At 45.5% G+C, this 21,409-nt stretch overlaps 1 long non-coding RNA gene across 10 annotated transcripts in view; it reads right to left on the reverse strand.

Annotated features, from left to right (window-relative positions):
- LOC147355519 (uncharacterized) overlaps window positions 1-21,409 on the reverse strand; it is a 171,098-nt gene that overhangs the window by 123,894 nt on the left and 25,795 nt on the right. For all 10 annotated transcript variants that reach the window (XR_015143994.1, XR_015144000.1, XR_015143992.1 and 7 more), the window contains one exon: window positions 1,348-1,423. This is a non-coding gene — a long non-coding RNA (uncharacterized LOC147355519). The remainder of the gene's footprint in view (window positions 1-1,347; window positions 1,424-21,409) is intronic.

A 21,409-nucleotide genomic window follows, 5' to 3' on the forward strand; every position in this document is an offset into this window, starting at 1 on the left:
AAAAGCAAAAACATATTACTCAAGAATAACCAGATGGAAGAGAAGCACAGGGCAAGGCACGTGGGAAGGGGCATACCCTTAACCTGAGGGTGCCATTCTCCTCAAATATCCATGGGTTCACCAGCCTGGAAGGTCTTGGAACCTCCTCATTTTGGGGTTTTGATGGAGGCTTCATTACACAACCATGACTTTTTCCAAGATTCTTTCTGTTTGTTTTTTGATGTGGACCATTTTAAAAGTCTTTATTGAATGTGTTACAATATTGCTTCCGTTTTATGTTTTGGTTTTTTGGCCACCAGGCATGTGTGATCTTAACTCCCCGGCTAAGGGTCGAACCCACATCCCCTGCATTGGAAGACAAAGTCTTAACCACTGGACCACCAGGGAAATCCCTGCGAGCATGACTGATTAAATCATCGACCAATGGAGACTGGTATTGCTCTCCAGCCCCTCCCCACTTCTCCAGAGGTTGAGGGGTGGGACTGCAAGTTCCAACCCTCTAATCCCCTGACTGGATCTCCAGGCAATCAGCCCCCATCCTTAGGTGCTTCCAAGTCACTTCATTCACATAACAAAAGACATTTATCGGCTCTCAGCACTTTGGAAATTCCAAGGGTTTTAGGAGCTCTGGGCCAGCAAAAGGAACTTGAAGACCAGATATGTATTTCTTATCATGAATCACAATATCACAATCACCACCGCCCCACCTTGCCTCACCGAGCCCTCATCTCACTGGTGGTATGTAGCTCTCCTCTCCAAGATCTTAGAAGGCCAGGAATGTAACAACTTCTGTGACTCAAAAGTCCACCTGTGGATTCTAGTCTTGGGCAAAGCTGGATCTAAACACTCAAGCCTTTGCCTCCTCAACTCTCATCCTCACGTTTCATTCAGTTGACTTTCTTCCAAGCAGGCTCTCAGCTCTCTGTAGCCAAGAAGACCCTCAGAAGTTCCAAGCTAACATCTTACTAAAATAGCAACCCCAGCCAAGAAGATGCTCCAGTTTTTTTCCCTATCCTCATTAAGAGTCCCAGGAATGCATCTCATTGTCCTTCCTGGTCCAGATCGGTCACACAGCCATCCACAAGCCATGGACTCTGACCAAGAGTCAGAACGCTCTGATTGGTCCGGCCTTGGTCATGCACCATTCCTGGACCTTGGGGATGAGGGTCAGCCTCACCTGAATTATCTGCACACAGAGCAGAGGAGACACAATTTCCAAAGGAAAAAAAAATCAAGGTGATTTACAGAAAAGGAAAAGCAAGAAAAACTGTCAATGGCCATTCTGTATGTCCTGTTGGTTCACAGCGGCTGTACACAGCTCATTGCAGAGATCTGGGTCACACATACCTGCATCTGAAGGCTGCCTCCATCACTTTCCAGAACTTGGGTAAATGGTAATCTTGCTAAGCATCAATCTCCTCGTCTGTAAAGTGGACAAAAAACAAGTATCAGCTCACAAATTTATAAAGTTTAGAAAGGATGCAAAAATCATAGGCCATCTACCACAAAGATGATAATAATAATAGTAAATATTGTTACTTTGAAAAAAAAAAACAATGCCCATAATTATCCTAGTTCCTGGCTTCTATACAGGAGTCTCTTGTTTTTCTCTGTCTTCTTTCTTCCTGTTATTTGACGCTTTGCCTTTTTCTTTCTTGCAAAGATTAAATACACACACACATACAAATAGGAGTCCAATCCAAATAACCCACTCATATCAACTAGAGGAGGAAGAGAAAATCTGTGGAATTCATTTATATTGAACTGTGAGCAACCAGAGACTTGTGTAGTGGAAAATATGCATAAGGCTTAAAGGAGGAAAAGGATATTAAAATAGTAATTTTCCCAATCACATCAAGACAGTTCTTTCAGCCCTAATAACAGGATGCATAAAAACACATCTGTCAAAAACGGTCCTACATCTCCAAGCAGAAACCAAATGAATTGAGTTTCTGCTCAGGGACAAGGTAGGCTGATTGTCGTCAGCTTTGTTCCTTTTTTTCTTTTTGCCTTTTTTCTCTCCAAGGCATTTTGTTTTTGCTTCCGTCTTTGTGAAACTGGCTCCTGTTTTCTCCCCTGTTCTTCTTCCTTCCACATGATTTGAATAGGCCCTGAGTCTGCATTGACCAGGAAGTCCACTGGACAGCTTCCAGAGGCTCCACACAGGTCACAGAAGGCAGTATAAAATCTAATGATCAAGTCCTAAGGGTCCCACCTGGTGGCTGACTTCCCCCAAAGACCCCATATCTACTGCTTTTTCTAGTGGCTGATGTGGCAGGCCAAGATGGGTTAAATAGAGAAAGGCTGTGATCTGGTCTCCCAAGTGGTCTAAGCTTGAACTGACATTAGCCGGCGGTCGACAAAGGGCTAAAGACATCTACGGCCAATGGGTGAGAAGGCCACGATTGCAGATAAATCTGGGCACTTCTTTGGGTCCTAAGAACCTAATTTAGTTGAGAGTTGGTCCCTAGAATTTCCTCTGACATCAGTGGAGCTCTACTAATGGAAAATCAGCAGCATCGGGGGATTATTGGCTGAATATCTCTTTTTTGTTGTTTTGTTTTTATTTACTTATTTATTTTTATTTTCAATGTGCCATGCAGCCTGTGGGATCTTAGTTCCCTGACCAGGGGTTGAACCCATGTCCCCAGCAGTGGAAGGCAGAGTACTAGCCACTGAACCACCAGGGAAGTCCCTCTGGCTGGATTTCTTGATGGCACTCCACCATGCTGGAACCCAGGTCATCTCACCCATGTACCTTAAAGTATGGCTCTCCTTCCTGCCTTCCAGGGCAACATCAGGGCACCAGCCTCAGAGAGACAAGGGAAGGCAAATTCCAGAGATGGAATTAACACACGGAAGTCTCACATCCTTGAAAGGATGGGGCATTTAAGAGTGGAAAATCTGAAACTGAGTCAGAGGGACTAGGATCAATTAGAGGCAAGGAAGAGATAGCTGGGGAACTCTTGAAAATATTTTCCAAGCTAGTGGCAAGAGAATGAGCTTGGAGAGGGAGACATGGCCAGATCTGAAAGGACTTGAGCATCACCCCAGGCACACAGGTGATCCATGGCAGGGCTGAGAGCAAGACAGTAGTGATCACAATCACATTTCAGATCAGTTGGGCTGCAGAAAAAGTGGATGTACGGAGGGAAGAGTGGAAACAGCTGACAGAAGGCTCCTGTGGAAATCTAGAGAAGAAAGGAAGGCAACCAGATCCAAGACTTTAGGTTAGGGTTAGGGAGACAAATCAACAGCTCCAAGCACAAGTCAAGAAATAGGATTAGAGGGACCTACTTCCTGGTCCAGTGGTTAAAAATCTGTGCTTTTACCACAGGGGGCCTGGGTTCAACCCCTGGTCAGGGAACTAAGACCTCATATGCTATGCAATGCAGCAGCGGAAAAAAACCCAAAAAGGCAAGAAATAGGGTTAGAAAGGAAGACATTTTTAGGCACAAGAGGCAATGGGTAAACACCTAAAAGCTTTCACCCTAAGGAGCGTCAGTCTAAACCAGTCACCCTAACTTTAGTCTATCACAAGTTAGAAATCTTCATTTTTTTTCTTTCAAATTGCCCTCATGGACCTCTGAGTCACAAGCCTCCATGCTTGTGCAGAATGCACGATCTAGCAGGCTCTGAAATTGGCTGCCCCGACGTGGTGTTGGTGGTGGTTTGGTCACTCAGTCATGTCTAACTCTTGTGACCCCATGGACTGTAGCCCACCAGGTTCCACAGTCCATGAGATTTCCAAGGAATGAACACTGGAATGGGTTGCCATTTCCTTCTCCAGCCCAGGTGTGGTTCTATTATTTAGAGTCTTCATTAGAAGCTGGTAGAGAATGGATGCACTTAATAGTCCTCTTTGATGATCTAGTTAGTAGGTGAGAAGAATTAAAGGGATGAGGTTTTGAAGGCTCCAGAACATTTAGCAAGCCAATGTCTTAATCCAAATTCAAAAAATTGTGATTTCAATGCAGCTCTTAGCAACAGAGCTGGGAAAGCAAAGCTGTGTTGGAGAGACATTGTTTTATGTAGAGAAGAGAAAAAATACTTGAGGCACTCAACGCTTGGAGCTAGGTACTTTCTTGGTGGTCCAGTGATTGAGAATCCACCTTCCAAAGCAGTGGACCCCTGCTCAGAGAACTAAGATCCCACACACCACAGGGCAACTAAATTAATATTGAAGAACCACTGGATGGTCCCCAGCCCTCTAGCAAAAGGCATACATACCCACCAGCCTGTCCTCAAATACCAGCTAATCAGCAATAAAAGTTGCTATGATTGTTCATCCCAGTGGATCTTATCCAAACAGATTGTCCTAAGGCTGAGCAGGGCAGAACTAAAGGAGTAACCAGGGTGGGTAAACTCACCATCTGAGAGTCAATTAAGCTCTCACTACTCAATCCAGATCACAAACGGAAACATTCCACAGGGACACTGACCATCATTCATGAGTAAGATAAGTGACTCTTCCAGTTCAAATAGGGCAACTCCCAGGCAAAGTCAGAAGAGTTGGCCATCCTACTGCTGAGCAATGATGTTCTTTTCTATGGTGATTTCAGAAAACATATGGACCAATACGCAGTCCATTCTATTGGGAAGGAAAGAGAATCCATTTGCTCGGTTGCATGTATTTCAGTCATCTTTTCCAATGGAAAGGAAATTGGTCCACCACAGTGGTGCGTGCAGGCTCTGAAATCAGATTGCTATGGACTTAAATCCTTGCTTTCCTCTATAAAATGGGAACATTCCTAAGTCATGCCTCTGATGCAAGAAAATGTATGGAAAGTGCTGAACACAGTGTCTGGCTTGTAGTAAACATTCAAAGCCATGAGCTGTTTTTTATTATTAGAACTTTCCATCTAACCCCACCCCAACCCCAATCCCCTTGATGGAAAGCTACTTAGAGCTTTTAATCTCTCTCTTGGCATTTCCCATTTGACCTAGGCTTTGAGGAGCTTCTGTAATTCATCCCCTTTCCCGGGGCCTTAACTGCTAGAGTCCAGTTCCCAGGTTCCTTCTTGCAAATTTGTAACCTAGAAGATTTAGGAAACCTTTGACTAAAGTGACTAACATGATTGAATATGAAAGGGAAGCATAACAATCGTGTCTTTCCTTGGGAAGGAATGAGTTATCTCTAGGAGGAAGGGAGTTTTCTAAGCCCCCAAGATGTTTGTTAACAGAGATAAAGTGTCTAAAAAGCTTAACACAGTGGTCCAAACAATGCCATCATCAAATTATTATCTTTCACCTGAACAATTGGTGGCCTCCAAGCTGGACTACTTTCTGCCTTTTCGCCCAAGAGTCTGTTCTCCACCCTGCAGCCAAAAAGATCTTTTCATTTTATTTGACTTTATTTTATTCTAATTTTAGGGGGCACAGTTTGCAGGATCTCAGGTCCCCAGCCAGGGACTGAACCTGGGCCAAGGCAGTGAAAGAATCAAATCCTAACCACTGGACTACTAGGGAATTTCCTAGAGGAGTCCTTTTAAAATATAAGGCAGCTACCCTGGTGTCCATTAACAGGAGAAAGGATAAATTGCAGTATATCCACACACAAAAAATACTACCCCACTATATGGGGATGACAGAGGACGAGATGGTTGGATGGCATCCCTGAGTCAATGGACAAGAGTTTGAGCAAACTTTGGGAAATGGTGAAGGGCAGGGAAACCTGGCATGCTGCAGTCCATGGGGTCACAAACAGTCCAACACAACTGAGCAACTGAACAATAACAACAACCCCACATTTCGTGTGTGTGTGTTAGTCGCTCAGTCATGTCCGGCTCTCTGTGACCACATGGACTGTAACCTAACGGGCTCCCCTGTCCATGGAATTCTCCAGGCAAGAATACTAGAATGGGTTGCCATTTCCTTCTCCAGGGGATCTTCCCAACCCAAGGATCAAACCCGGGTCTCCTGCACTGCAGGTGGATGCTTTACCATCTGAGCTACTACTGAGATGCATATATATATATATGTGGGTAGTTATAGCATGGATGAATTGCAAATATTGGGTTGCGCAAAAAGTTCATTCAAGTTTTTCCTAACATCCTATGGGAAACCTGAACAATCTTTTTGGCCTACCCAATATATTACAGAGTGAAAGAAGCATGACTACCTACAGCGTGATTCCATCCACATAAAGTTCTAGAATAGGCCAAACTCACCTGATGAGAAAAATCAGGACAATGGTTGCCTGGGGGCAGGGCAGGAGGGAGGGGCAGGGTGATAATACTCTCTAGCTTGATAGGGGCTGGGCCTGCACAAGTATGTCAAAAATTGTCAAAATTCAAAGAACAATGAGCCTTAGATGTGTGCATTTCACTGTATGTAAATTTTCTCTTTAAAAACAAACACTGACCTCTGCTTAGTGATAGGCATGCCAAAGTGTTTGGGGATGAGGTCATAGGAAGTCTGCAACCTTGGAAATGCAACAAAACAAAAGATAAATCGATAGATGGAGAAAGGGATGAAGACAGGGGTAGGTGTGCGATGAAGCAAACACGAAATTGTGAAGTGCAGAATCCACTCTCTGGGTATGCGGGTGCTCTCTGTATAATTTTTATCTTCTCTATATGCTTGAAATTTTTCATAAAATAAAAAGGAGGGAATTCCCTGGGAGCCCAGTCATTAGGACTGCAGGGGGCCTGGGTTCAATCCCTGGTCAGGGAACTAAGATCCTACAAGCTTGTGCAATGGCATGGCCCCCCCAAAAAATTAAAAAATAGAAAAATTAAAATTAAAAATAAATTTGAGAATAATTTAAAGTAGGGTGAGTGGGCAAAGGGAGTGGAAAGGAAGATATTCACTCCTTTTCAAGACAGCTTCTGTTTTCTTCATACACAAAGCCAAAGTACTTGCCCTGGGAGGGTCTACAAGATCTGGGCTCCTCCCAACTCCCAGCTCTCTGGTCTCATCTTTTGCCACCATCTAAACAATATTTACTGATGACCGAAGCCTCTCGGACCACTTTCCGTCCAGTAACGGCAGCCTCCTTGTTCATCCTCCAACAAACCAACCCTGTCCTGGGTCAGAGACTTTGCATTCTGTTCCCTCCACTGTTCCCCCAAATTTCACAACCTTGATTCCCTGCCTTCAGCCTCTGCCCGAGTCTCCTCATGATTACGCTATGAAGCAGCACTTCCTGCCCTCACTCTCCATCCCTTTGCCTGTTTCATTTCATCGCCTGCTGCATGAGACTCATTTGTTTAGCCCCCACCTTCAGCAATATAGGCACTTTACTTTGTTCCCTGTGGTATGTTGGCACCTGGAGTGGCACCGGGAAGATGTCCCTTTAATACTTGTTTAATAAACACGTGGATGAATGAGTGTGATACTGACACCACTAATAATTATCTTTACTGAGTACTCGGTAAGGGCTGGCCCCAAGCTAAGCCACTGACTCCCATGTTCATTCTTAAATGGTGTCTAGTCGTTAAGTCGTGTCCAACTCTTTTGCGACCCGGTGGCCTGTAGCCTGCCAGGCTCCTCTGTCCACGGGATTTCCCAGGCAAGAATACCGGAGAGGGTTGCCATTTCCTTCTCCAGGAGATCTTCCTGGCCCAGGGATCAAGCCTACATCTTCTGCATTGGCAGATGGGTTATTTCCCACTGAGATACCAGGGAAGCCCATGCTCTCAAATAGCCTATGGCTATTTTGACAACTGAGAAAAATTGGAGTTTAGGAAGATTGATTTATCCAAAGACCAGACTGAAGAAGGGCAACCCATCTGCCTGATGCTTTCCCCCCTTGCCACAGGGCAGGAAGGGTCTAGAAGAGGGAGTCCTGTGGGAGAGAGGGTGGGAGGATGCTACCAGGACTGCTCTACTGGCAGAGGTAAAGCCCCAGGTGCCCACACATCTGCGGACATCAGACTCTCCACTGTCAAAATCCCAATGACATCTAGTGCCCCTGGCCCCCAGGGTCAAATGGGCCGGCCAGCATTACCCCTGGGTTTCCACTTTGATCAGCTCTTCTACATCATGGTCTCTGTTCTTTTGTGTCTGTTTCAGTTTTGGCCAGGCTGGATGGCTTATGAAACCTTAGTTCCCCGACCAGGGATTGAACCCAGGCCCCAGCAGTGAAAGCACAGAGTCCTAACCACCGGACCAGTAGGAAAGTCCTTGATCTGTATTGACAAACTGCCTTTCAGTTGCAAAGATGACATTAACCCCCACATCAAACATCTTTCTTCCATCTCCTATTATATACACAGCCTGTATCTATTGACCTTAACACTGCAGTTTTTTTAAGTGTTGAAAAATGTTCGTTTTCTCCACGATTAAGTAGACCATATCAGATGATCAAGTTTAACACATGGGGAAAAAATGTCAAGAATGTTTGCAATTATTCATAGATAATCTGTTAGTGAATAAACATTCAAGAAGTGAGGGGAACTTCAGCTGTAGCTACATATGTGTACTGAGCAGCTACTATGTGCCAGGTTCTATATCAGACACTAGCGGATGAGGAAGCGGGGACTGGACGCTGCAGAGCTCAGCCAGTCACTGTGTGACCTTGGCCAAGTTACTCAAGCACTTTGAACCTCAGTTGCATCTTCTGAAAAGTGGAGATAATTATACCTCCTTGAAAACTCTGTCATGTGGAACATAGGAGATAATGTACATTACAGGGTCTAACATAGTGGCCAGGACATAATAGTCCAGGGAAAACATGCTAGTTCGGTGCCCACGTCTTCCTCTCCGGCTCCCTCCCGCTTCAAGGAGACCCTGAGACGCACTTGGGTAATTCTGACATCTCAGCAGACCAAGTTAAGTGCTCCAGGTGAGGAACTGACCACAGACTAGTATTTAATTCTATGCCTAGGGATACTCACAAAGGAGGTATTTTTGTCCCTGTGACACAGATGGGAAAACCAAAGTTCAGAGAGAATAAATAACTTGGCCAAGGAGAATACAGTGTTTTAGAAGGCTCCTAGTTCTTCTCTTGTTCGTCTCATGGAAGAGAGATTCCAACTAGCCATGAAAATCCAGAAGGGCTGCTTGGAGGAGGTAGCTCTTTCAAGAGTCTATTGGGACTTCCTTGGTGGTTCAGTAGCTAAGACTACGAGCTCCTAATGCAGACCCGGGTTCGATCCTTGGTTCAAGAACTAGATCCCACATGCCACAACTAAAAGTTTATCTCTGCATATGAAGATCTGCTTCTCTCTCATACCAAACTCAGCATTTCTCTAGGGGTCTGCAGCCTGGATTCCACAGCCCAGAGGTATGCCACTTTCCTTCCATCTTTGGCTTTAGCCCAAGTGGGCAGCAGCACAAATTTCCTCCCCTGAACACTAGTAAAACATTCAGAATCACAGAGACCTCCGCAGGACACCACCACCCATCTCCTTTGCCCAGTGGTCTCCACATCCTAAAGAGATTTGAGAAAGACTCTTTGAGACTCTGCTCATAATCTCTTTGAAAACTCCCTCCCACTGGTTGGTTATGTCAGACCTACTTTTTTGTCACTTGGTGACGGGGTTTTTTTTTAAGGGGAAGGGGAAACCCAGCAAATACTACGACATCATCTTCAGGATGGGGGATCCTGCTACCACTAAAAATATGTGTGTTCTGGTTATTTACAATGACCCGTTTATTTGGGAAGGACTTTTTTCTCTTCCTTGCATGTCCCCTAGCTGTGTATACAGTGAAAAAGGATGGGGCTGGGCCTGTAAGACTTTTTCCCCCCCCCTCGGCTGTGTTTATCCACCCAAGAAAGTATTTTAAGTACTTTGTTTCCATTATGCTATTCTGAGCCCATTACTTGGTGGGGTGATTAAAGATTGCTTTTGGCAAGAGAAGAGAAAGCAAAGTGTTTGTTACTTCCATGACTGTTAGCCTTTCCCAGGCAGTCTTCAAAGGGGAAAGCATAAACACATGGCATTCAAAACACATATTGGCTTCATCCTAGGAGTCCTGGTGAACGTCCGGCACTTCACCTTCGCCTAGGATCTGAGGAGCTGGGACAGGAAGCATGAAAAGGGCTCTTTGGAGAGCATCTTGGAGGCAACTGACCTCTCTGGGCTCTTCTCCCCACCTGTGTGGTCCTTGGTCCTTCTCCTTGGGGTCTTCTTGGGTACCTCCCTGCTCTTCCTGGGCTTCCCTGGCAGCTCAGTTAGTAAAGAACCCGCCTGTAATGCAGGAGACCCTGGTTCAATTCCTGGGTTGGGAAGATCTGCTGGAGAAGGGATAGGCTATCCACTCCAGTATTCTTGGGCTTCCTTGATGGCTCAGCTGGTAAAGAACCCCCCTGCAGTGTGGGAGACCTGGGTTCGATCCCTGGGTTGGGACGATCCCCTGGAGAAGGGAGCAGCTACCCACTGCAGTATCCTGGCATAGACAATTCCATGGACTGTATAGTCCATGGCGTCTCAAAGAGTCAGACACGACCGAGAAGCTTTCACTTTCAGTGCTCTTTCAATTGTGTTTGGATCCAGCCACAGACAAGACAAATGCGCTCTCTATGTTCACGGGGCTTAGAGTCTTCTGGCATGGTCCACAGACCTTAATCAAAATAATTCTACCAGTGAGTTTCCAAGGGGTGATACATTTCAGGATGGAGGACAGGATGTGTCGTGGGCTTGGGAGTAGGAGTCCGAATTTTTCTTGGGGTCAGAGAGGACTTCCTTGCATGTGCAAATCTGAAAGATAAGCCCGAGCTGGGTAGGAAGAGGTCTCCTAACCAAAGGCAGCAGAGAGAAGGGTTTTTTTTTTTTTCCAAAGGAGGGAAAGAGGGAGTTCCCTGGCAGGCCAGTGGTTAAGACTCTGAGTTTCCATTTCAGGGGGTGCAGGTTCAGTGCCCGGTAGGTGAGCAAAGATTCCGTACGTTACGTGGTGCAGCCAAAAAATAATAAATATTATTTTCAAAAGAAGAAGAAGGGAAAGAAGGTGAGGGTGGGCTGGAATCCAGAGGACAAGGGCAAGGTGATGTAAACAGGTCAGAGAGGTCTCAGGTGCCTCCTCCCCGTATAACCACATACTGCTACTGCTTAGCCACTTAAGTCGTGTCTGATTCTGTGCGACCCCATGGACTGTAGCCCACCAGGCTCTTCTGTCCATGGGATTTTCCAGGCAAGATAGTAGGTGCTAAATACAAGGTAATGAAACTAGGAGTGGAAGGAGGAAGTGTCAGCTAGAATAGAAGGGGCCAATCCCTTCTTTCTTATCTTAACAGCTGGGTGGCCCCTGGGCAAGATGTTTCGCTGCCTCGATTTCCTGTCATACGAGTAGCATTTGCCTGACCTCACAGGGCACGTGGTACATAGTTGTAACTCAACTTTAATGATACCCCTTTCCTTGTTTCCCTGAGAATCTTGGGAGACTTGCATGAAGCCACAAAACCCCCATCATAACCTCTGATCGATTGCTCCTTTAAATGAAAGCCCAAGACCTGTCAGTCCGGCTGGCCAGAGGACCTCACTGCTTGCAAAGTTGCTGTAATCATTCACCCTCCATCCCTCCGATCCAAACGCGTTGACTCTTTGAAGTCAACAGCTGATCTCTCCTGGGGATCTTGGGGACGTTGGTATCTCCCTGACCTATCTCCCAAACTATTGGAACAAGCCATGAGATAAAAGGTGGGTGGGGTCTTCGGAAGACTCCCATTCCCCTCCCTGGGCTGGGGAGGAAATCTGCATCGGTCAAGATAGGGTTACAAGTTAGACAAAAGCATTTCTGTGAACTCACACCCTTAAGTCAAGGGCCTCTCGAAAATTCAAAATGGCACCTGCAAGTCTGGGCATGTCTGGAGTGCTGAAAACGTCTGGGAATCTCTCTCTTCTAAAGCCAAGCGGGCAGCTTCAGAAACTCAGAGACTCCAACTTCTCAGGCAGAGTGAAGGCACAGGCTGGGCTAGCCCACGTGCTCCTCTGCTCATGACCTCTTGGCTGCCAGCCCCACGTCAGGGGCTTCTCTTCACCCCTCTTCATTTCCTGGTCTCCACAGTCCAATGGGATGGGGCTGTGCTAAGTCGCTTCAGTTGTGTCCCACTCTGTAGCCCACCAGACTCCTCAGCCCATAGAATTCTCCAGGCAAGAATACTGCAGTGGGTTGCCATGCCCTCCTCCAGGGGATCTTCCTGACCCAGGGATCAAACCCACGTCTCACAGCTCCTGCACTGGCAGGCAGGTTCTTTACCACTAGGGGGTAAACGTTCTCATTTTTGACAGATTTGATCAAGTGACAAGTTCCACTACTTCTCCATAGTCTCAGTAAAGAAATGAAAACAGAACTCCTGATCCTGAACACACATAGGTCTTTAGTCTTCAATGCTGTCTTTTTTTATATATATATTTATTTTTATTTATTTTATTTATTTGGCTGCTCCAGGTCTTGGTTTTGGCATGTGGGATCTCTAGTGGCAGCATTTGAGCTCTTATCAGTTGCAGCATGTGAGATCTAGTTCCCTGACCAGGGATGGAACCTGGGCCCCTTACACTGGCAGGCAGAGTCTAATCACTGCAACACCAGGGAAGTCCCTTCAATGCTGTCTGGATGGCCTGTCCCCTGCTCCCTGCTCCATCCAAAAATTAGATAACCTGGGACCCAAGGAGATCCTTGAAGAATGCTCAGGTGGACGGAGGCCTCCAGGTGAGGGGTCTTTGCTTTGAATGTTAAACCTGGATTCTTGGAGACTCCCGTACTACTGGGAAATTGCTGACATCTTCCATTCTTTGAGTCCTCTTCCAGTCTCAGCTCCTCTGCTAACCTCGCTGGAGTTCTAGAAGGTGCAAGCACAATCATTATAATCATAATTGGCCCCATTTATTAAACACTCGCTAAGTGCTATATACCGAGCCAAGAGATAGGATATGTATTTCCTCATGGAATGGACTTAAGAACCTAATAAATGATGTACAATGCGTGTGTGCGTGAGTGCATGTTCAATCGTGTTCAACTCTTTGTGAACCCATGGACTGCAGCCCGCCAGGCCTGTCTGTCCTTGGGATTTCCCAGGCAAGAATACTGCCGTGGGTTGCCATTTCCTCCTCCAGGGAATCTCCCCAACCTAGGGGTCGAACCCATGTCTCCTGAATTGGCAGGCAGATTCTTTACCACTGAGTCACCTGGGAAGCCCCAAATTATATACAGCAGGTGCACACAAACACTGTTTGATTCCACTTATAAAAGGTACTTAGAATATTCAATCGGAGAAGGCAATGGCAACCCACTCCAGTGTTCTTGCCTGGAGAATCCCAGGGACGGGGGAGCCTGGTGGGCTGCCGTCTATGGGGTTGCACAGAGTTGGACACGACTGAAGCGACTTAGCAGCAGAATATTCAAATTCAGAGTCAGAAAGTACAAGGGTGGGTGCCAGGGGCCAGAGAGTGGGAGTGAGGAGGAGGAATGGGGACTTAGTGTTTAATGAAGACAGAGTTTCAGTTTGGGAAGGTGAAAATTTTGTAAGATGGATGATGAGGAGTTTTACAACAATATGAGTGTGTTCAGTGTCACTGAACTGTACAGTTAAATATGGTTAAAATAGCATGTTTTGTATTATGTGACTTTTACCCACAACAACAAAAAAAATTCAGTGGAAAAAAAAAAAAAGAACCTGGTAAATGGCTGTACCATCATCCTCATTTCACAGATGAGCAGAGTAAGCCTCAAGGGGAAAAAAGTCTTCACCCAAGGTCACAGCTAGAAAGTGGTAGAGTCAAATCTGAAATTCCATCTGGCTGATTCCAAGCTTACAACCATCTCAAAACTGCGTGCTTTTCTGCCTTCACACTTCAACCACAGTGAAAAAGATAACACTCAAATCCACTGAAATCCTGCCCGAGGTGTTCTGAGGCTCGACTCAGTTGGCCCGATCCTCTCCACCTCCACCCGAGGCATCAAGGTCCCCAGAGTGTCCCTGCACACGCACATGCGTGCCCGTGAATGTCTGTGTGTGTGTGTGTGTGTGTGTGTGTGTGTGTGTTCAGTTGCTCAGTCACATCCGACTCTTTGCAACCCTATGGACTGTAGCCCACCAGGCTCCTATGTCCATGGGATTCTCCAGGCAAGAATACTGGAGTGGGCTGCCATTTCCTACTCCAGGGGACCTTCCTCACCCAGGGATTGAAGCCACATCTCTTGCTTCTCCTCTGTTAGCAGGCGGGTTCTTTACCCCTAACACCACCTGCGCCCCCAGGTCTTACTCAAATCCTGACAACTGCATCTCAACACAGAAGCAGCATCCCCACATCCTTAACCCCATCCCTGTCCTTAGGAGATTTCTCTCTTCATATGGGAAATGGGTGAGGATGTCAATAACTCACCCTGTTTCTCTTGCTGATTTCCAAGGAGGAAGGAAGCCAACTGAAGTCATATCTGGGCTCCTTTGGGCCCCACAGCCACACACCCTGGGCTTTCCCTCAAGCTATTCCCATTCTGGGAGCTTAACTTGGCATTTCTCATGCCTGGAATTCTCCTTCACTGACTAGAGTGGATATCCTGCGGTTGGAATCTAGTCTTGCCCTCCAAGACTCAGCCCCATCTCACTGTGAGCTTTCAGAAGGGGTCGACCCAAGCCTGTAGGCCAGAGAGAGCTGGATTCATATCCCAGAACTGCCAGAAACCAGCTATACTGTCCTTGTCCCCGTGAACAACACTTAGGGGGTTCGACATTTGTAAAGGTCCTACTGTGTGTTAGGAACTTTGTTACAGGGCACAGTGTTGAATAAAGAAACAAGATCCCTGCCTTCTCATAGCCTTCTTTCTAGTTGTAAGAGAGGGGAGGTAAACTGAGCAAGTACATAGGAGATTTTCAGAGGTAAAAAGGGGACTTCCCTGGTGGTCCAGTGGCCAAGACTCCACACTCTCAGTGCAGGGACTCATGGTCCGATCCCTGGTCAGGGAACTAGGTTCCACATGCTTCAACTAAGACCCAGCACAACCAAATAACTAAATACATTTTTAAAAAAGAACAAAAATGTAAAACGATGAGACATGGCAGATGGCAGGAGAACCTTTAGTTTTTACATTCTTTTTTCAATTCTTTTTTTTTAAATTTAAACTTTTTATTTTCTATTGGGGTATAGCTGACTTAACAGTATTGTAATAGTCTCAGGTGCAAAGAGAAGGGACTCAGTCATACATATACGTGTATCCATTCTCCCCCCAAACTCCCCTCCCATCCAGGCTGCCACATAACTCTAAGCAGAGTTCCATGTAGGGGACCATTTTTAATGCACAGCAAAGGTCTTTCTAAGGAGAAGACATCTGTGTGGAGACTTGATCAGGGAGACCACCATATAAAGGGCCAGGGAAAGAGTATGCAGGCAAAAGGAATAGCAAAGGACTTTGCTCTGCCTCAAGGTCAGAATAAAGGTCAATGTGGCAGAAAGGGAGTAACTTGAAGGAGAGGATGCAAGATGAGGTTGCAGGATGGCAGGAGCCAGATTATAGACGGCTTTATAGATCACAGCACAAAGTTTGGGTTTTATTTTAGTGCAATGGGGAGCAGAGAGGGCTTTAAGAATTTTTTTCAGTTTTTCATAAAGGAGTTTAAAAAATCTATTAAACTCTTCCAAAGTGGCTGCACCACTTTGTGTTCCCATTGGGCATTCCAGTTGCTCCACGTCTTTGTCAACACTTGGCATGGTCAGTCTGCTCAATTTCAGCCTTTGTGTTGGGTGCACAATGATATCTTGTTTCTGTTTTCATTTTCCTCGTGACTAATGGTGCTGAGTACTTTTGTATGTGTTTTTTGATGGTTCATACATCTTCTTTTGCCCATTTTTAAATTGGATCATTTGTCTTCTTATTTAGTGAGTCATAGGACTTCTTTTAATATTCTCAATACATGTCCTTTGTCGGATAAATGATTTACAGACGATGTTTTCTCCTGCCTTTCCATTTTCTCAACAAAGTCTTTCAAAGAGCAGATGTTTTAAATCTTGATAGAGTCCAATTTATCATTTATTTTTATTTTATGGTTTATGTTTTTGTGTGTCCTAACTAAGAAATCTGTGCCTACTCCAAGGTCAAAAAGATTTCTTAATATGTTCTCTTCTTCTAGAATTTATATAGTTTTAGCTCTTAGGTTTCGTTTATATTGTTTATGTTAAAAAGCATACACTTACCATATATCTCAGCAATTCAACTCAGATATCTACCCAAGGCAAAGAATCATATGTCCACAAAAAGACTTACACTTGGCTGTTCATATCAGCATTATTCATAATAGTTAAAAACTAGAAATAACCCAAATATCCATCCTCAAGTGAATACATATACTGCAACACACCCATGTGATGGAATGCTTCTCATCAATAAAGGAACCAACCACTGATTCATGAAACAACACAAATGGATCTCAAAAACACAGTCCCAAGCAAAAGAAGGCAGATCCCCACCCCCTGCAAAAAAAAATCCATACTGGATGATTTCATTGACATAGAACTCTGAAATGATCAAGTTCCTCTACATTGACAGAAAGTAGATTAATGGTCAACCTGGGACAGAAGTATGAGTGAAGGCGGGGAAGTGACTGAGGAGGTGCTGTAGGGAACTTTGGAAATGAAGAAGAGTGTTCTATACCTTGACTGGACTAGTGGTTACATAGATGCATATATTTACCAAAATTCATTGAACCATACACTTGAAAGGGATGCATTTATTTTGTGTAAATTATACCTCAATAAAGTGAAAATTTGAAAACTAAGAGCAAAACAGAGAATATGTCCAGGGCAGGAACCAGGGAGGACTTAGGCCACTAAGTCATCCAAATGAGAGAGATAAAGGTGGCTTGGTCCACGGTGGAGGAAGCAGGAAGTAGTATTGGCTGGTACAGGTATTATTATGTTGTTGTTGCTTTGCTGCCTTGTTTTCCCATGAGCCAAGGACAGGCTGTCATCTGTAGATGAACTGACTGTTGCACCCTCTCCGCTGCCTGCCCTCTTCTCTGCTGAGTCATCTCTCAAGGTTATCATGGGGAACAAAGCTCTTTCATCTGGACCCTGCACAGCTGACACACATAATCAGGAAACCATGTCACTGGTCAAGGTAACCAAGATCACCTGTGGTGTCACCCCCAGGCTCCCAAACCACTCCTCATTCTAAAAATGGCCTCTAGGCTTGCCCCTACTCTACCTCTGTAAACAGAAAGACTTGGGTTTGTTTTTTTGTTTATTTCTTTTTGCTAATGAAATTCCCTTACCTAAAATTTCTCAGTGGCTCCCCATTTACCCTGAGAATGAATGAGAAATTCCCTACATAATCTGAGCCCGGCCAAATTCCATCCTCATCTCTCCCTGCTCCCTTCCCCAGGATAATACCATCTTATCTTTCAGAATTCAGCTTAGGTGTTGCTTCCTCCAGGAAGTCTTCTTGGCCTGCCCCTCAGATGTGAATCAGGTTTTCCTACTCAGTACCTTGAGAACACTTTTTCTGTCATCAGAGCACTTAAGCACCATGCATTTTTATTGCCTGTCAACTTGTCTATTGCCTCCAGATGGCAGGGGATATGCACAGGGGTTGGCACACTTGTGGTTCATATTTGTTAAATGTCATAGGCCATATGACCTTCAGTGCAGGAAGGAAAGCCAGGATTAGAAGCCACTACTGGCTGACTTCAGGAACTGTGTTCTATTGCTCACACAGATGCCAGAGGAGGCATGTCCAGAGTCTGGACTAGCAGGTCCCAAAAAGCCTAGGGCCCAAATGTGCAAGGACCTGGAATAGCACACATGCCTCAACTGTCCTCTCCTACATCTGTAACAGACATCACTAATGGATCACAACACTCCTGAACCCAGGCTCAGATCCAAGCCCTAGCCAGTCTCTACCAATCAATCCAAGCCAGCACCGATATGTAGTGTAAATACATGTGATCTATTGTCCTATAGCCCCCTTTAGCAGGCAAGGAGGATGAGGCTGGAGGGGGATCTGGTTTCCCAATACACACGCAAGTTCATGTGAAAGCAGGGACAGGATCTTCCTCTCCCAGTTGCGTGCTGTTCTCCTACACCTCCTGGTCTCTGAAGATCAGCTCCTCATTCTGTGTGGTCAGCCTACCCTCAGGATGTCTGGAGAAAGAAGTCTATCTGTGAAATTAGACCAGGTGACTCACAGAAGGCTTTGAAGACAAGAATATCTTAGAATGGCCCAGGGGACTATCTTTCCTTTTGTAAAGTTGTTCAGAGGCAACTCCAGCCTTTCTCTCTTTCCTGTGAGTCTAGCCAGCTCCCTGCAAGTCACGTGCTCCTCACCATCATGGAAATCCAGTTCCTGCGTACGTGGACTGCGAATGGAGGAAACTGGAAGACTTCCCAAGACACACGCTAAAACACAATGCCCCACTTTCTCCTCTTTCAAAAAGAAACTTTTTGCTTTGTGATGATTTCAGATTGGCAGACACATTGCAAAGATGATACAGTAAGCAACTACATTCCAACAGAAATTAATTTAAATAAATACATAAAATTAACAACAACAAAAACAGATGATACAAGAATCCCCATTTACTCTTCACCAAGCTTCCCCTAATGTTACTACCTCATCTTACCATGGGTCCCCAAAATGAAGAAACTGATATAGGGACATTATAATGAACTAAACTCCAGAGTTTATTCAGATTTCACCCCTTTTTTTTTTCTGTCCCAGAATCCAGTCCAGGAGACCCCATGACTTTGAGCACTTTCCCTTTTTTGATAAATCCCCTCCCTGACTTTCTCCCCTTATCCTGGCAGCTAATTTCTCCTGGCATTCAGAAACGGATGTTGCTTTGCTCTGCTTCATTTTACAAATTATGGTTTAGGGGTAGGCTTCACCCAATTATTTCTAATATTGCAAATGACCCTTCTTCAGCACATTCATTTTTCCTCTTTCGGTTTTAAAGTCTAGTTCACATCATCAAAATGGCCACTGGCACTTCCTGGAAAACTTGGCAGAGTATTTTACTGTATTTCTTAAAACAAAACAAAAAAAAAATTTGCTCTTTCTTTCCAGCCCCCACCCCCCACCCCAAACTTTGTTTGTTCTTTTATGACTAAGGATATTTATCTCCTGCCTGCTTTAGAAGTTTATGGGCAGCTTTTCCTTTGAATTCCAGGCCAAGGTCAGAAGCCTTTTGACTGTGATGTCACAGGGTGTGGCCCTGGTTACCACTGTGACATCAGCAGACAAACCCGGGGGCCCAATGGAGTGGCGGGGAAAGGCTTTTTCAAACAAACTCTTTCATCTGCAGTTTGAGAAGAAACTGCCAATGCTTTTGGAAGAAGTTTTGAGACATCGTGAGAAGTTAAAGGAAAGAGTTAATAAGATTTACTACCTTCCCCCCAAATGCCACAGACCCCTAAAGAAGTCAGGCCACAATCAAAGGCTGCAGACTTTTGAAGGGGAAAAAGTTAAGGGAACAAATACATTCCTAGAAACCGGAACCCTGTGTCTGTAAAAAGACCATCAGCCACAAGAAGAAACACACACACATGCACGCACACATGCACACATGCACGCACACACGTACAAATTGACTATCAACCAAATTGCCCCGAGATGGAATGTATTTCATGAGGTGTCTCCGGGTCTTTAATCTAATCTAATCTGTCTCTCCCTCGGCATAAAAGCGAAAGCAAAGAAAGGAATTACAAGTCAGGAATGCTTGGTTTAAAAGGCTTTTTCATAAAAGGAGAAAACAAAAAGAACAAAAGCAGAGTGAACACTCAGCAGACAGTTTTCATGCCATTAAAACAGCATCTTGAAAAATGTTCATCTTTTTTCCCTTAGGGTCAGGGGAAGCAAAGCAAAAAAAAAATGTGTTTTTATTGTGAACATGTGTCAAGAGGACTCTGTCGCATAAGCTCGGTACCCACAATATGTATATTTGTGTAGTAATTAATGTGAGATCAGAGACGTGCATTTTGCCAAAAGGCCATTGTCAGCATGGGGTGTATTATGTGGGTCAATAATCTAGTTTTCCGAATGCAGTGTACAAGCCCGTTCCTTGTAATTAAGCTCTCTGTCATCTAACGACAAAGCAAGCAAAAGTGACTCCCAGACCGGATTATACCTAAAACACGGTTTCCAAATGTTTCTTCTTGGCAAATCTTTTAAGGAAACTCTATGCAGAAGGAATGTCAAGACATCTGTAATTAGATCTTGGAGAAAAGGCTGGAAGACTGGGGGCCGGTTTTTATTTTGTCTCTCCAAGAAACCCCATGTAATTCTCTGTCTTGGCTGTCACCGGGCTTATCCATCATGGGTCCTTGATAGTCTGTCTAGGCCTTGCCTGTCTCCTGGGGTCTCCAGGAACACTCTTGTGATACGCAGTTTCCCTTGCAAAGTTCACTGAAGCAGCTGTGAAGGCAGAAAGGGGGGCATCCAGTCTTGGACTAGGGCTAGGCTTCGAACCCGGTGAGATGCTGTTTCTGAGGATTTCTGCTTTATGAGGGGTCTGGACATCTGATGAGGAAAGCAGGATGGAGTGCGTTTTGTGGGCCCCAGGGCTGCATTTTGGAAGACACTCGTATGGCAAGGAAAACTCATTCATTTAAGCTTCTCAGTGGGGCCACAGGGAGGTTCGTGCGTGGTGGAACCTGGGTGCATACTCCCATCCCGTTCTGAGAGACATGGGTCTGCACCTGTCTCTGGTTTTACATGGTTTTATGTGTTGCATATGAACATGCTTCCGCACGCCTGTGGGTCTCAGGCATGTGTGGTAAGCATGTGATGCCTCTCTGTGCATGCGATGGGGCATTGTGGGGGGGGCTGTCTCCGAGCTTGTCACCCAGTGTCTTTCAGTGGCTCCTATGTGTCGCCCCAGGCAAGGGGGAGAGGATTCAGAACCGAGAAATAGCCTGCATTCACCATACATCATATTCTCTTTTTCCAACCAATAGGCTATCTGCAGACCTCTCAGCTCTTTATCACCCAAATACGATCTTAGGGTGTTCGAAAAGCAAAACACATCATAAATCTCCAGGCTGGCTAGAACCTGGAGACTTTTAAAAAAGAAAGAGAGAGGGAAGCGGGGGAGGGAGGCGGGAGGGGCGAGGGTGGCTAAGGGGGCATTTTCATGAAGCGTTTCTCCTTCGCTCCAGTGTAGAAGCAATTTTCTCTTGGCGCTATGTGGGCTCAGTCCTAGTGTCTGGGGTTCCTGCTCTCCCCCGACACCCTCCCCTCCTCCATGCTAACAGTCAACAGCAGATGTGTTCCGCTTTATAAACGCTGGCCAGCTGGGGAGGCTGCGGCCAGCGTCCACACGCCTCTTCCAAAATTCTGGTGCCCAACGAGGCCTCCGCAAGGAGGAGGACTTGCGGGGGGTGGGGTCTCTCAGACACATCTTGAGGCCTGCTTGTTTCCAGAAACTTCCTTGGGGTTCCCTGAAAGCGGAACATTCAAGGACCTAGAGAACACCTACCGCCTCTGTTTGTGGCATCCCCGTGGCTGTGCGGCTGTTCCCTAAGACCTGGAAATGGAG

This window comes from Bos grunniens, chromosome 17 (genome assembly GCF_055505025.1).
Source record: "Bos grunniens cultivar Pamir isolate PY7600 chromosome 17, Bosgru_T2T1.0, whole genome shotgun sequence".
NCBI lineage: Eukaryota > Metazoa > Chordata > Mammalia > Artiodactyla > Bovidae > Bos > Bos grunniens.